Genomic DNA, 17,837 nt, shown 5'->3' on the forward strand with positions numbered 1-17,837 from the left:
AGTAAAACCCAAAATCTTCTTCATGATGATTTGTTGTTTTGTTCATTGTGGGAGCTATGAGCATGGAATTATTACAAGGTTGAGCTTGTTAGATCCAGCTTAGGGAGGCCTTGGATTGCCACACTTTTTAGCCACTTCTGTGGGCTTTTATTTTATGGTTCAGATTTCCATTTTACCCTTTTGGCTACAAGGTAGGGCTCTCCTGTTTTATTATTTCTAGTCAGTTTATACATCTATTTTTGGGTGCCATTTGACTGGAGGTTGAGAACTAGTGTTCCTGTCCATTTATGTTTGCTAGTTCTGCCTGGTTGGTCAAGTATGAGCATTTCCCTATTTTTTGAGATGAGGGTTTGGGGTTTTGCACCATTATGCTGGCCATTTTTGCATATGGTGTCCAAACTTAATTATTTTTGAATTTTTAGGGTTTTTGTACCCAAAGGCCAAATGGGTTTTAATTTTAATTTTTTTCCAAAATTTAAGATTTTTAGCTTGTTTTTCATATTGCCCTATTTTCTTGGCTTTTCTTGGCATGAGTTAGGTCATGGACCTAGATTGTCCATTTGGATATTAGCCAAACCTTTGTTGCACTTTTGTGTTTGCATTGGGATGCATTTTGCATTTGTACTCTTGACTTTGTGTTTGATTGAGTGATTTTGTACCTATTGTTATGGTTTCTTTTGGACCTTGTTATTGTTTCATGGACACTAGGATTCGTGTAAAATCCACGCTCCTAGATTGAGGCTAGTTGAGCGAGTTCATGGTGTTTGGTCTTGTTGCATCATTGAGATTCGTGTAGAATCTATACTCTTGGATTGAGGTTGGTTGAGTGATTTCATGATGTATGGTTTTATTGGTTCTTAGGATTCATGTAGAATCCATACTCCTGGATTGAGGTTGGTTGAGTGATTTCATGATGTATGGTTTTATTGGTTCTTGGGATTCATGTAGAATCCATCCTCCTGTGTTGTTTTTAGTTGGGTGTTTTTTTGCATTATGTTCTCATCCAGTCCTTGTGTTATGATCTTCATAATGGTGGTACTCCACAAACAAGTATGTGTGCATACATTTATCGGAGGACTTACGAGTCTCAACCATCCATGGTACTTCTAAAAGTTATGATCATTAGGGTTGGGTTGGGAATATGCATGCCCATGAGCACTTGTTGTAGGATGAGCATGGGTAGCGTAGGGTAGCATATAGAGGGGGCTTCTATCCCATAGTTTGGTAATCATTGTGCCTAGAGGGTTGGTGGAGGAAGTTTTAAATATGTGATAACTAAATAAAATGTGTGAATGGTAATAAAACTTAAGATAATAAAATGTGTGAGCACCCATTTAATTTTTACGACACACGATCTGAGCTTGGGCTTATCGATGCCAAGTGACTCTCCGTGATGTCAACCCCTACTTAGTAGCCTATTGAGTGTTTGACTAGGACCTATACTCCTTGCATTGTCTTACATTCTTGGTTCGGCCATCATATTGTCTAGTATGAGTGTTAGCTATGGATGTTGTGCTTTATGTGTGTCTATGGTTGGATCATTATCTCCATTAGCATGGTGGGTGTGGACCTATGAGTGCCATGTGGTTGGGAGGCATAGCTACCTTCACCAATGCTAGGGACCGGTGTACATAGATGGTCTTTTTATCCTAGTATGACCATTGCTGGACGTTTTCACTTGATGCTTCGAGTTCAAGAGTATTCTTTCTTACGATTTATGTTTTCATTGGAATGCTTGGATATCTTGTTTAGATGATGATAGTTTATTTGATGCATTCCCATATTATGATGTTTAGCATATGACTAGATGATGTGAATTGTTGTATTTGATCATCTATTGCTTAATGGTTTAGAATGTTAGATTTCCTTATTATGATGATTAGCATGTGATAGGTGATGTTATCTACTTGTAAGATTATCTTATCCTTTTCGACTAGCATGTTAGATTTCTTTATGCTTATGTTGTAGCATGTTTTTGTAGTGACATCCCTAAATTATGATAGTACCAATGATTTGATTGGTGGCTTGGGGTGTTATGCATGGGGGATGGCTAGGATCCATGATGGTCTTATGATGCTATTGATGGTTGGGAGGAACAATGTACTTAGTTTGGTTGTTCAATTATTGTGATGTTATTCTTGTACATTGTGATGTTACTTCTATTCATTGCGATGTTGCATTTAGTATGTTCTTTATTGCTATGATTTAGATTGATAGATGTTCTTTCTTCTTAATGTTTATGCACTTGAGTGTTTATTCCTTGATTTACATAGATCTGGCACTCCCTAGTGTGGAGTTTTTCATATTTTTATGCTTTTTATTTATGTTATGTTGTTGCATCAATGTGTTTTATCGAATGGAAAGGTAGTTCCTCATGCAAGAATGTACTTCCTTATGTGAGAATGTATTTCCTCATGTAGGGATGTAAATTCTTGTGTGGTGCGCAACAAATCCTCATGCAAAGCCATGCACTTTCTCGTGCACAATAATGCAAAGTCTCACACAAAACTTGAGACTAGTGCACTTTATTGCGTGAGAAATAGGGAGTAGTTAGGCTTGGCTGAGAAAGTTTTGGAAGTTGGTTTTGGATACCTTATTGGATTTCACACCTTTCCATTTCAAAATAGTCTTTCTAAGGGGTTTAAAATATATTGTTTAAGTATAAGTTGATATATATTTAATTCCTTATACTTAAGATATATTTTAACATATGCGATGAATCTTTTGAGATGGGTTTCAGACCTCCCCAAGATAAGATAAAGATTCTAGGAAATTTCAGGGCTTCAAAAATTTAGACTTAACCAAATTTCAGGACTTGAGGATTTCAAACTTAGCCAAATTTTAGGATTCTAAGTTTTTACCCCAACATGGTGTTTTGTTGATGAGTGCTTGTTTCTTTGATCCCTTATCATGTGCATGTTTGTTGTTGGCCTCTATTTGCATATGTCAGTTTAGTAGTGGCACTTAGAGATTCATTGGTTATCAGGATTGCAATGAAGTCTTCTGTTGCGATCTTTGTGATCCCTATATGATGTTTTCATGTGCATTCATACTTTTAAAAATAAATATCTTGGCTTGATTTGAATTCTTTTTCCAAGGATCTCCAAGTAGGGTATTACATATCAAAGAAGGAGAACTTGGTTTGATATCAAAGAAGAGATGTTTTTCTATCAGAAGAAGATGTTGAAGACATAATTTTGCAAATAGAGAGAGAAAATGAAGGTAGAGGGAGTTCACACTGATAGAGGGAGTTCTCATAGATGAGAATCAAAATAAAACTAAGGATATTTTTCTTACCTTATTCTTGCTCTAAAAATTTCATTGTATTGTGATATGTCGTGTTGCCATCAATGCCAAAGAGGGAGATTGTTGAAAATAAATGATTAATTATGTATTGTCTTTCATGTTACTAAAAATATCATATCATTATCAATTAGTATATGCCAAGCTCACTCAAGTGATGAAGATAGTTTCTTGTGTCTATCGAACATTCTAGTGTTTGCCTAGTTTAGAAGATAGTGTCTACCAAGCTCACTTGGGTGACAAAGAAAAGTTTTTAGAAGATGAGTGTTAATTGAGCTCACTCGATTAATGAAGGAAATGTTGGATGGAAAAAATGTTAATTGAGATCACTTGGTTACCAAAGGAACTTTGTGAATATGTACTGTTAACAAAGTTCACTTTGCTAACACAGGAAAATCACTTCTAAGTTAGTGTCTACCAAGTAGGGTCAGCTAACGAAGGATTTTCTTGTTATTTCTTATTGAGTTCAATAGTTTTATTTGTTGGTTCTAGCTGACTGAGAAGATGAATATTAATTATTCTAAGTTCTATTCAAGTTGACTTGACAATATGTAAGATATAAATATAAGGCCAAGTTGAGGATTAAATGTGTGGAACATAATAGAATATTTGATGAATCTTAGAGGAAGTGAATTGTAAGGACAAGTAGAATATCCTTGTTTAGCTACAAAGGTACATTTGATCAGGAAGGATCAAGTATACAAGTCAGAATTGAGATATGTAATGAACAATTTAGTTGCATTAGAAATTAGTTCATCTTATTGTTACTTTCTAATCATTGTAGTAGTGATCTAAATCTCTTAACTGAGTTGGTTTAACAACTATTTGTAAATACTCTAACAAGGTGGCATTTCTATTTGAAGTGTCTCAAGACCTCTAGCAAGGACACTCCTAATAGGATGATTAAATCCTCTAACATGGTCACAGCTAACAATGTGTTTTATAACCTTTAACAAGGTTGGCTCCAAATAGGGCTCACTTTTGAAGAGTGAAAATCTGTAACTAGTTGCAATTGGTGGTTTTACCCAAATTGTGTTTCCATGTTAAATCTTGATGTCAATAATGTTCATGCTAGTTATTTCATGCATATGCAACTAAGTTAACTAAGATCAATCACAAGTAATATCTTAAAGATTTTCATGTTTAGCAGTTACCAAGTTATTTTAGTATTTACCAAGTTATAATATTTTCCAGTGCATGTCGAGTGAATGTATGTTTGCTGAGTTGTAGCAGATAATAGCTTAATCAAAGTTTTGCTTTGTATTGACATCTAAGGGATCTTTTATTTTAGTGGTTACTGATTCACCCCTCCCCTCTCAGTAACTCTTCTTATATTTCCAATAGTATGTGTATATATATGTATATATGTGTGTGTATGTATATCTATATATGTATTTTTTTAAAAATGTGTATATATATGTATATAAGTTTATATCTACTTTCTTCAAGTTCATGTGGAATTTGTTCATTATGTGACATTATTCTTTTCCTTATGAAAAATTGTGTCTTGACTGTATGGATTCTCTCTTTTACAAGAGGTGCATATGCATTAGGTTTCTTATTCATACTCCTCTTTGTGTCGATCAAACCAAATTTGAAAAGGGGTGGATCTTGGTATTCCCCCTTCTCATTTATGTAAGGTAGGTTTTCTTCCATTTTCCTACCTTACATAAATTGGTGAACCTGACTTGTGTATTCTTTTTTGGGAGTTAGATCCTTCTATCTTTCTTAGTTATATTCTTCCTTCTTAGTGCATTTCATTTCAATACTTCTCTAGGTTTGCATACATCTTTCATCATGAACATCTTTTGGTGTATGGCTATCTTTTTTAATATTCTCTTTCCTAGATCACTTTATAGCACTTATGGCATTTATGTTTATTACATCTTATAATGTTTATGGCTCTTCATGTTTTTCTTGCTTATGTTATTGTGTGGGTGACAAATACAATTTTCCTTCTTTCAAAATTGTGCTTAGCTCTTTATTTGGTTAGGTTATTACCTCTTTAAATTATGTGATAAATTTTGTTGAGGATGCTCCTCATCCTCCTCCTATCCCTCCTACTCCTCCTTCTCCTTCTTCATCTCCTAGCACTTCTTCTACATATATTTAAACTCAAGCTTTCATTCATGATAAGGATGTTTCTACCTTCCTTGAGAAGTCTATTTCTTCCCCTATTACTTGTGATAGAGGAAAATGTAAGGCCCCTTTTGATCCTTCTCATGTTATCATTCCTTACACTACCTTTGCACATGATTCTAATGAAAAGTATCCTCTTGTTGAAGATATGACAAATAGTTATCCTAAAGGTTATCACATGGTTTTTCAATAGGGCTACACTAGCTTAGGACTTGGTATTAATGAGTAAGATCTAAAATATCCTATTCATGTGTCTCCTAATATGAATAAACATGGTATTGGATATTATCCTTGTGATATAGTGCAAGAATATTTCAAATGACCTCCTCTTCATCTTCTTTTACCTATTTTTGATCTTGATCATCTCAATACTCGTCTAGGTTTAGCTTTAAAGGTGTATATTCAAATAGTTCTTGTTGAACCGAAGAGATCTCCTATATATACCTCTTGAAGATTGTCTATTTGTGTATACTTTTCCATTTCATTATAACGATGATCATAATATTGTCAATTTCTTTCATTTTCATTTGTATGTAAAAGAAAGGGCTTCAATTAGTATTATTTCTTATACACATGAGGTGTTACATTTTTTGCATGGTTTCATGTAGTCTTTATTTTTCCTTTATTGGAGTAGGTTCCCTGTTGTATTATATAATGTGCAATTAGAATCTCTCAATAGGTTCATTTACCTTGTCCATTACTTGAAGGGGAAGGGGGGCAAGGTTTCTCTCTTTCTTTCTACCTTGCAAGATTCTTACTTATTTCTATTGTATGAGAGATGATTATTTTGTTATCTCTTTTTACACTCACATTTGTACGATGCCTTATCTCTATGAGAATTGTCTCTAGAAGTATAATGCATCCAACTTTCTATAGATTGATATTATTTTATGGACCTTTCTTACCTATAGGTGTGTTTTCCTTGCTATATTTTTTTTCTTAGCTACATATATTTCATATCTATCTCAAGCAAAATGACATTGCTTATCACTTGGCTCCTTAAGGTGCTAAGAAAATTGACACTCATTGTGTCACTTGACTACCGAGCAATTTTTTTGTGAAGTTTTCACATAGTATCAAATCTTTAAGGCCCCACATCCTCATAAGTTTGGGCATTATTTTTTGGGTATTTGACATGGAAGGAGATGCAGGAAAGACATGGTAGCAACCATCATCCTTTAATGAATAGAATTATGACATTTTGGCAAAGAAAATGAGAACCATTATGGTTGCAAATAATTTGTGGGAGTTTGTGATGAATGGGTTTAATGATATAACTGAATCAACATAGTATCTTTCCCTCACCAACTCTTAGAAGACTTAGCTAAATGAGTCAAGAAGAAGGGATGCAAAAGCCCTAACCCTAATTGAGGCAACAAGGATAGAGACTATTTTTCCTAAGATAGAAGCAACTAACTATTCAAAGGAAGCATGGGATATTCTTGAGACAAACTTCAAAGAAACTGATAAAGTTTGTGTAGTGAAGCTATAGATGATTAAAAGGGAGTTTGAGAACTTTCAAATGAAGGATAATGAACCTATTGTAGATTTCATCTCAAGAATCTCTACTTTGATAAACTAGCTCAAATCAAATGGAAAAGAGTATGAAGAGTAATTGATAGTGGAGAAGATATTGAGGAGTTTACGTCAAAAGTATGACAATCTCATGATGACCATTGAGAAAGAAAATGACCTCACCACATTGACCATGGATGAATTGACGGGAACTCTTCAAACCCATAAGAACTAGATTAATAGGTCAACTACATCTTCCCAAGAGCAAGCTTTCAAAGCTCAAGAAAATTTAAGATGGAGGGGGAGAGGAAGAAATGGCTCTAGTAGAGGCTCAAGAAGTAGAGGTCATAGAATAAATTGTTAGAGGAATGCTAGTAAAGAAAGCTCAGGATGAGTAGGAAATCAAGAGGGAGCAAGAAACTCTCAAAACAAGTCTATAGGAGGTAAGAAGAACTACAACTCCAACAAGAGGAATGTAGAATTCTATTACTATCATAAATTTGAGCATTATATAAGTGAATTCTAGAAGAAGCAAGGTAATCAATCAAGAGATAATGCAAATATGGCTGATGTGAATATGGGAAATGTAAATAACCTCATATCCTTCATCATGTGGAACATTGGTGAAGAAGACAACCTTGAGGTATGGTATTTAGACAGTGGTTGTAGCAACCACATGAGTGGTAATAAAAGTTTATTTTCTTTCATTGACAAAAATTTTAAAGTCTAAAATTAAAATGGAAAACAATGGAATCATTCCCATTGTGGAAAAATGATCTGTCATGGTTTGCACCAAGAAATTTGAGAAGACGAAGATATAAAATGTTTATGTTGCCCTAAGTATGAAGCAAAATTTGATGAGTGTTGGACAACTCATTCAAAATGATTACAAGGTGTTGATGGAAAATGACATTTGTGTCGTTCATGAAAAGGATAGGAGTAAGAAGATACTTGTAGCAGTCCAAATGACAAAGAACCGAATGTTCCCCTTGAAGATAGAGACATGTTTCTCTTTGCAAGTTATTGTTTCACCTCCCAAACATACATCTGCACAATAGTACATTAGAAATCAGCTCTTAGGAGCATGATTGAATACCCCCACAAGCTATGCCATCTTAGGTATGGACATCTTGGCTTTGGTGGTTTAAATTTATCATCCAAGAAAAGAATGGTACATGGTTTACCAAACATTGTAGATTCATGTGAAAAGTGTGAAGCTTGTATATTGGGTAAGCATTAACATAGGTTTTCCTTTAATTCTAGTAATTCTAGAAGGACAAGGGCACCACTAGAATTGATGCATTATGATTTAGTTGGCCCTATGCAAACTACTTCTATTGGGAGGAGTACTTATTTCATGACATTCATAGATAATTCTAGTCATAGGACATGGTTGTATTTCTTAAAAAGAAAATCTAAAGCATTTGATAAATTTGTTAAATTTAAAGCCCTTGGTAAAAAAGAATGTGGACACTATGTCAAATTCCTAAGGTTAGATGACTCCAGACAAAGCAAAAAAGGAAAGCAACCTAAAACATGTAGAGTTTTTTGCTCCTAACAACTCAAAACAACTTCGAGTTGGTATGCATAATAGTAGCATTAGCAATACTAAAAATTTAGATCTCACTCTCACCTCCTTATTGTAAAGAAAGACTAAGAGTCTAATAGAGATGTACCAAGATGAAAGGTATAATGAAGACTATGATGAGAGTGTTAACATTGCATTATTTTCTCATAGTGATCTAATCTATTTTGAAGAAGTTATTAAAGAGGAGAAATGGTGTAATGCCATAGATGATGAAATAGATGCTATACAAAGAAATGAAATATGGGAGTTAACTACTTTGCCTTCCAAAAAACAAGTAATTAAAGTTAAACGAGTTCACAAGACCAAGTGCAATGTTGAAGGAAAAATAGATAGGCATAAGGCACAATTAGTGGTCAAGGGCTACAAGAAATAGGAGGGTAGAGATTATAATGAGACTTATGCCTTAGTTGCAAGAATGAAAACCATGTGTGTTGTCATAGCAATTGCAACCCAACACAAATGGAAGGTATAACAAATGGATTTGAAGTCTATCTTCTGGAATGGCGTATTGAAAAAATAGGTATATGTGGAGGAGCCACCTAGTTATGAAGTTGTAGGTGAGGAACAAAAGGTATATAGATTGAAGAGAGCTCTATACAAGCTCAAGCAAGCTCCACAAGCTTGGTATAACAGGATTGACTCATACTTGATGAGCAATGGCTTTGGAAAAAGTGATGGTGAGCTCACTCTCTACATCAAGGCATCAAATAGTAAGGTTTTGATTATTTTCTTATATTTAGATGACTTAAACTTCACTAGAAATGATAATTTCATAATTGGTGAATTCAAAGAGGCTATGAAGAATGAATTTGAGATGAAAGACATAGGTCTCTTGAAGTACTTTCTAGGCATAGAAGTAAAATAAATGGATGATGACATCTTTATGTTTCAAGAAAAATATGCAAATTAGATCTTTGAGAGATTTAAAATGTTTAATAGTAAGGTAGTCCCAAAACCAACAATACTAGGTGTGAAGTTGAGCAAGGAATATTGTAACAAAAATGTGAATCTAAAATTATGAAAAAGTATGGTTGGAAGCTTGATATATTTGACAAAAACTTGACCTGACATGATGCATGTAGTAAGTTTGATTTTTAGATTACAGAAACACCAAAGAATTCCCATTGGCAAGTAGGAAAGAGGATCCTAACATATGTAAATGGTACCAAGGGATTTGGCATTTTGTATATTTTTGATGATGATTTTAGGTTGATTGGTTACACTAATAGTGATTGGGCTGGAAGCCTAGATGATAGGAAGAGCACTTCCAGTTATCTATTTGATATGGGCTTGGGTGAAATTTCATGGGCATCTAAGATGCAACCAATTATCCAAGAAGTAACCAATTGTTTCTCAATTTACACCAGAGGTTGAATACATAGTAGTGAATGCATTAGCATGTCAAACTATTTGACTAAGGAGAATCTTGGTAGATTTGAATGAAAATCAAGAGGATGGAACCAAAATCTTTTGTAACAATATTTTCTCAATTGCATTGTCAAAGAATACAATCTTCCATGGGGGAAGCCAACACATTAAGATCACACATCACTTCATTAGAGAGCTAGTGGAGAATGGAGAAATCAAGATGGAATTTTGTCAGTCTCAACAGTAGCTAATAGACATATTCACTAAGCCATTGGGTATAGCAATTTATGTGCCCTAAGAAGGAGTCTTGACATAGTTGATTTGAATTAGGAGTGATCCTTGTTTATTGGCTCAGGACAAAGGGGGAGTGTTGAAAATTGTTGATTGCCCCTTGAGCCAACCACTCACCTACCAGTCAGAAGCATTAAACTCAGTAGGTGAGTTCTAATTCAAAATGAGAGGGAAAGTTTTTTGACACAAGAAAAAAGGGAAGAATGCACATTCATTCGATAAGTAGGAAGGATAGAGATCAGTTGAAGAGAGTAGAGATTTCAGAGAGCAAAAGGAAGGTTCAACAAGTCAGGAAGCAGATCAGAGGTTGTAGCAACATAGGTCTTGATCTCTTTTTGTTCTCTATATGTTTATTTTGTTTATCCTATTGAAGCAGTGATTGCTTCAAGCATTATTCTATGTAGTCATCTTGTGTTGTAAGTTTATATTACAAATAGAAGTTATAGGTTAAAGTATTTTGTAATGGTTGAATAAACTTTTGAATAGAAAGCAAGCAAGAAAACATATTAGTTGATCTCTAGTTATTTGGCTTATTGTTGTCTCATTTTCTATCTATTCCACAATGTGTTTAGTATTTGTACAAAATAGAGTTGCAAGTCTTTGTTCTTATCTCAATGTTTTAATGGTGGAAAAAATCAGACTGTAGGTTGGTCACCAAGTATCTCGGTATTCTTGTTAAACTAGTTCTATATTTTAACTTGGTTCTAGTGCTGACCAAGTTCTTTCCATGTTTACCAAATCTTTTGGTCTTAGTGCTAACCGAGCTAACTCAGCCTTTGTATCATTCGAGGTTACTCAGTCCCCTCCATGATTGAGTTCACCGAGCTCTCTCAGTTCCTTTGTCAACTGAGTTCACTCTGTGTAGTGTTGTCTGAGCCCATTGTTGGAGCTCTTTCCTTTGGAGACCAAGTTACTCGGGTCACGTTGTTGCCGAGCAACTTGAAATTGCCTATTACTCAGCTCCTTAAGGTGTTGAGCAACTCGGCAATCATTGTGTCACTTGACTGGCAAGCAAAATTTTTGTGAAGCTTTCACACCATACATCTCATATCAAACTGCATGCCATTAATTTAGGAACAAGGAATAGTTATTTTTCATTTCAAGGTGTTCAGCCAATAGGAAATGATGAGCTCTTGGAAGGATGGTTGATGAAGTCCAACCATGTTTACATCTCAAATTTCATTAGAATCGCCCAAGTTAGCAAGAATTATGGCATCCATTATGACAAATTAAGTGATGAAACTTACCTGACTCACCAAAATATCAAAAAGCACTCGAAGATCATTCCAAATACAAGGTATATGATTTGACATCCACTTGGTTTTCCTTATACAAATGCTAATTTGCGCCAAGGTCACATTATTATTCTAATAGGTTCTAACTAATCGGCCATTTCAAGTTATGTTGTGACTTAATTGCTATTTTATTATTCTACACTGTTAAAAGACCATAGCTAGCACTTAACTAAACACGCAGCACATAGATCACCTCCAAAACAAAGCTATTATTAGGAAAGTGTAGAGAAATACGGCTTCTGCATTGACAATGCATTTAGATATAGAATATATTCTTTTCAAATCCTTGGAATGCTGATATACGCATTCCCACCAAAACTTTGTGGGCAAATATGGCACCTGAACAATACCTTAACATAAATGCTAGTCAAAAAAATGTGAAACAAAATATGTAGTGATTGAGTACATTGTCCAATTGCTTCAGTCTTCAAATGTCAAACTGAGATTTATCAAGAGCAGCAAAATAAGGATGTTCTGCTGCCTTCTTAGCTGAGATTCTCTTGGATGGCTCATATGTAAGCATTTTCTGAAATAACAACAGATAAAGTAGTTGGAAATTTACTTTTTAAATATATTGCACATCAGCAAACAAGCAAAAGAGGACAATAATAGAATTTTATAACACTTACAGACAATAAGTCCAAACCATTTGGATCCAAGTCAGGAACAAGAATCCTTAAGTCGTTATTTTTCCATTGAGGATAGATATGCCAATCTCTCAGCTTGCTGACTCCTGGCCATGTGCTTTCATTAGGGTTTCCTAGGGACCTAATGCATATAAGCGTAGAATCACAGTTGTTAAGATGAACCATGATAATCATATCATTGATGGGATAAAATGGGGTTGTAGTAGAAATCATCTTTCTTTTGCAAAATCTCATGTTTTAATTATTTGACTGGAAAATTGCTCTTACCTGAAAATGCTAAGGAGCTGGCTTATTTCTGAATCTCCATAAACAAAGGCTTCATTCGGGACATTTCAGCTACATAATTAAGAACCAGTTTCAAATATCCATGAATCATAAAATTGAAGTGAAATATATAATTTAGGAGCAATAGCATATAAAGGGATAGAAGATAAAAATTCTTAATAGAAGTAGAAATATGTATCAGTTAAATTAAAGTAGTAGATTGGAAAAAGCTTACCAAATATGCAGTCAATAGACCACATGTCCACAGCTGTGGAGTAAAGGGTGTCTCCCAAAAGCACCTTAGGAGCCCTGTACCAAAGGGTCATAATCTGCAGCAAGAAGCAAGGTATTAAAACAATGTCAAAATAATAGCTCAAGTTGATTTGAACATAACAGAATTCCCTACAACCTATGAACATATTTTTATGGTATTATTCAACTATTGATAATGTAGCTAAAGTTAATTAACAGACATAACTAAAATCTGTAGTTGAACAAAACTCTATGCATCAAAGTCCAACTAAAAAATAAATGAACATATTTTTATGGTATTATGCACTTATTGATAATGTAGCTAGTTAATTAACAGACATAACCTAAAACTGTAGTTGAACAAAAACTCTATGCATCAAAGTCCAACTAAAAAATAAATTAGTTTAATAATTCTATATATAATCTATAAAGTTTAGTATGGGCTCATTACCTTTGGCATCTAGATTAAGATTCATGTTACCTTAAGTTAAAGTCATGGAGTCCATGTCTTTGTTGTTTTTTCACTAATTTCATATAGACTCTAAATTACGAAATGATCTCTTCACCTCTACCATCTAGATTGAAACTTGAGATAACATACAGTGGCCTTTATTGCTTCAATTCCAACCAATTAATCTTAAATAGTTATCAGCTGGGTAAGAAGAAAATAGAATTTGAAACCAAGATAAATAAATATAATTGTCCCACTTGATGGGTATATTTCTTGATAGGAATAGTGAATGTTCTTCTGAGCCCAAGACCTGCGATTTTGATCAAACCCCTTTCGTGGTCCACCAGTAGCTTGCCGGGCTTCAAATCCTTGCACATTCTAATCATGTTTCAAATGAAATAGATTGAAAAACAATAACAATATTCAAAAGAACTCAAACTTTTACAGTCCATCTTATACAAATGGTAGCAACTATGCATTATACCCCTACTATGGCAGCAAGAAACACTCTTGCATATCTGGTACAAGAAGCTCTACAATCCAACAATTAACTTACAATCATAGAAAGAATATAACAAATAACAATTAAATTATTGAAACAAAATAAATTTTCTTCATGCAGCATTTTGAATAACCCAACTGAGCAATTAAATGAAATCTTGAAAAAATTAAGAACATTCAACAATAGAGCTCCTTGGTTATTGTTATAAAAATTCAATCCTTTCTCAATGTGTCATAGATTAAAAGGCTCCATTTTTGTGAACATTGTTTGTGCATACAAGCAAATTTCATGATGGTTACTTATTGATATAGTTAAATTAAAAGAAATTACCTTGATAATCTAGGGAGGCAATTTCTTTTGTCCACAGCAATAACCAGCAATATACTTCTTGAGATTAGAGTCCATGTGTTGAAAAACCAAATACAAAAGGAGCTTATTCTATCTGTGCTTTATATGTTTCACATCCAATAGCCTACAATAAAATACCAATTTATCAATATAGTTGTTGAAAAGGGGATTTCATACGAACAAGTAATTTTTTCAAGGGAAGAAAACATTGGAATATGATTGTCTTTTCACAGTAATATACAAATATTTGTCAAAGTCAAAACTTTGGAACATGATTGTCAAAATTTTGAGTGTGCAACTTTATAAATGAGTAGACAACCCCTTTCTTGTGCTCCTCTTTTCACCATGTACACCTTGATAAGAGGCTCTTCCTTATTTTTTTGGTCTACTTCACTATGAATATGAAGCAATTAAATACTCATGATAAAGTGGAGACTAAATGTAGTGTCCTAAATTATAAACATGTACAATTTTGGTTCTTAATTAGATCCCAATTTTTCGTCCAAGGCTTCCATGCATCATTGGCATTTTCTATGTAATTAATTAATCAATTTTGAAATTTGAGCACACTTTGGATTTAATATGAGGTCCTTAATTTTAGATAGGTTTATTTTGTTAACCAGTGTACTAAAAGATCAAATTGTTAATGCCTAATACAACCACATGACTTATACAAGACATGTGGGGTAGTTAAGTCATGTCGTGAGCAATGCTAGCACACAACCAACATATTTAATTATTTCTTCTCATTTATTTATCTTGTATACATTGACCCTATTTCATTAAGGGTGGCATTTTTGTATTTATCTCAATTAAAACCCTAACTTCAATTATATTTTTAAATTCAAAATATCTTAATTGATTCCCAATTTAATTTTAATCCAAAAAATGGTAGTACATGATGAGTTTGACTTTCCACATACTTCTTAACTTATGTCCAAATTTTATTGGAGATACAATTTGATTTTTTAGTGATGTCCTTATTTGTAGTTTTGCTTCATCAAGTCTTGGGTTGCAGAACAAATAGGTGAGGTATTAAGAAAAGATGTACCCCCCTTTTTAACAAACATTTATTAAATTTCATATCAATAAAATAATTTTATCAAGCATTTTAAGAACTCCACCACTCAATCAAGGAGCTAATGTACATTGATATTTATCCATTCAAGCATCAAACATGGAGACAAGGAGTAATGTCTATATCAAACCATATGTGAATGCATATGTACATTGTTCCTAACATAGATACAATGTCAAGACAACATCAAAGATAAACTTTCAAGAATCTTCACAAATAATTCAACAATGAGAAAGCTTGTGAACATATTGCAATTTATCAAGCCTCTATGAAATGTTTCTCTTTTTCAAGTATTTTGATTCAATTTCAAGATTAGTTCCTAAATATATATTTGAACAATGCAAACCCATTTTCCCCAATAATTTATCTATTTTTCTATGTAGGTGACAAGTGGCATAGTTGTGGAGACAACTATAAGGAAATCTAACAAAGAGTTACAGTTAACTGAAGTATCATCAAAGTTTATCTAGTATAAGGTGATATATGCTTGACTCATACTTCTTACTTTCCCCTAACCATTAGAGGTGCCCGTAAACATACTATTTTGGACTACAAGTCAGAGAATAGGTTAATCATTATTCTCATAATTTTAGATATAGTTTTGGAATTGAATTTACAATTTATATTTTTCTGCATAGTTAAATTTTTTTTTATTTCTCCTTACATTCTCCATTTATACAAGTGGTACAGTCAAATTTCGATCCCATAGTGAAGGAATTCTTATATCTTCTTAATATTTGGGCCTCCTCAAACCTAATGTCTCAACCTCCCATCTAATGCATGAGAGAAATTTAGGTGCAAGGTTTCTAATTTGATCATTCATCTAACTAAAGGCCCTTACATCATTTTTTATTTCATCAACATATATAATTTGGGTCAAAAAACCATATATTTGAATTTCAATCATTGTACCATCCATAGAGTAATGTATGGCTAAAAGTGGTGAAATAGATTTTGGTAACTTCCTAAGATGCTTGGTGGGAGATAATCCTAAAGGAAGATATTTTATTTTATGAAAGACATTTTGCATACAACATTTATGTCAATAGGAGCACTATTAAATTACAAATGTATATTGTATATGGAAGTAGTCCAAGAACTTCTTAATAGTTAAGAAAGACAAGTAAAGAGAAAAAAAATAGTGTCAAAGATAAATGTTTTTCTATAGAAATTAAAGAATATGCAAGAATAAGTGAGGAATAATATATTAATAAGATAAATATTCAATCAAGGATAAGGTGAATTATAAGATGATATATAAGGAATTTCATATTGAAAATGAGATCATGGTTCATCTGAGAAAATATAGGTTTCCCATGCCTAAATATATAACAAGTTGTACATGAAGAAAAGTGGACAATGTAGAATCCTAAAGAAGCACAATTCAGGAAATTCTAATGAGGTAGAGTTGTGAAGTGGACTCAATAATTCTCAACATGTGTTTAAAATTTTAAATTTGATAAAGAATCATGAAGGAGATATTAAAGATTAATTAGAAAAGGAACAGTGAAATATCCCAATAACCACTTCGTAGAAGGAGTGGATAGAAGATTTCTTGGATAGTCATGTGGCTAGAAACATAAGAAACATGTATCATGAGAAGCATAAATTGTTAAATATTCAACATGGTTATCTAAGGACGAGGTTGATTATCTTGGTTTTTCTCAAATGGTCGAAATGTAACAATGTCACTTCTAAATTTACATTGGGTGTCTATTCTTGAAGCATCTAGTGTTGTAAGGGTATTCTTTCATCACCAAAAAATATTATCTTCATTTTTCTCTAAATACTTTTCTCTGGTTAGTATGTTATAATACTTATGAGGTATAGGGGAATTTAAATCTTGAAATGGACAAAACAATTCACCTATTATTAGTAGTTAGCAAGCTTACTCAAGTTTGTATGGATGTGAAAATTGGCCTCAAAAATAAAAATGGTTGGTGAAAGAATAATTTCAATATCATGCATCATTTGAAAAATACTAATTTTTTTGTCCTAGGAAATACCTAGGTGGAAAAATAAAATGCTCAACCATTGTACTTATTGACACTAAAGAGTTAGGTGAACCAAGATTTGGAGGGACAACTCCATGAATACAAATCATTTCTCCAAATTATAGGGTTCCCTTAGAGAGTTGATTTTCCTTGTAATGATTTGATATCATGTGGTTGTAGTATGTAGTGCTTTAAATGTTGTAACTATAATCTCATTATGATAATAGTAAGAAAGTATTGCTTCCTTTCATTTTTTGTATATTTATCTATTATTTTTTAGTGTAATGATTTGTAAGGGGAGTACCCTTCATCAAATGCATTCCATGGGGATTTACACCTAATTATGTAAGCAAATAATTGTGAAACATTTCTATTTGAAAAAGTATATCTGTGTCTTACAGTATAAAAAATAAGAATACCAAAACTACAAGTAGGCACAAGGAGACAATACTTAACTAAAAATTACACTAGTACAAGTACTCAATTAGACATTCCTATAGTGACAAAATTATTAACTTCAATTGAAATCTATGTTATTTTGATCTCTCTCCTTTTGAATGAAATTTCCTTCAAGCAGTTGTTCATATTTTTTTATTCATTACTTTTTTTTGCATGTCATTCGTGCTATTTGTTAAGCTACTCAATTTCAACATTTAATCTGATTTTCATTTTCTTGACAAAAATCTTATGAAGATTATTAGGACAAAGCAATATGACAAAGATATTCTTTTTTAATATTTTAATTGGTGTCCACACTATGTCAATATTGTGTATAAGAATTTTAGCACTCAAAAATCTCATA

General features: G+C 33.1%; 1 pseudogene; it reads right to left on the bottom strand.

Moving 5' to 3' along the window:
• Window positions 1-11,834: 11,834 nt before the first annotated feature.
• On the bottom strand, window positions 11,835-14,236 carry LOC149558442 (cyclin-dependent kinase B1-1-like; annotated as a pseudogene).
• Window positions 14,237-17,837: the final 3,601 nt, after the last annotated feature.

The sequence above is a fragment of the Cupressus sempervirens genome, chromosome 5 (assembly GCF_028749045.1).
Source record: "Cupressus sempervirens isolate cs-2001-9-10 chromosome 5, ASM2874904v1, whole genome shotgun sequence".
Taxonomy (NCBI): Eukaryota; Viridiplantae; Streptophyta; class Pinopsida; order Cupressales; family Cupressaceae; genus Cupressus; species Cupressus sempervirens.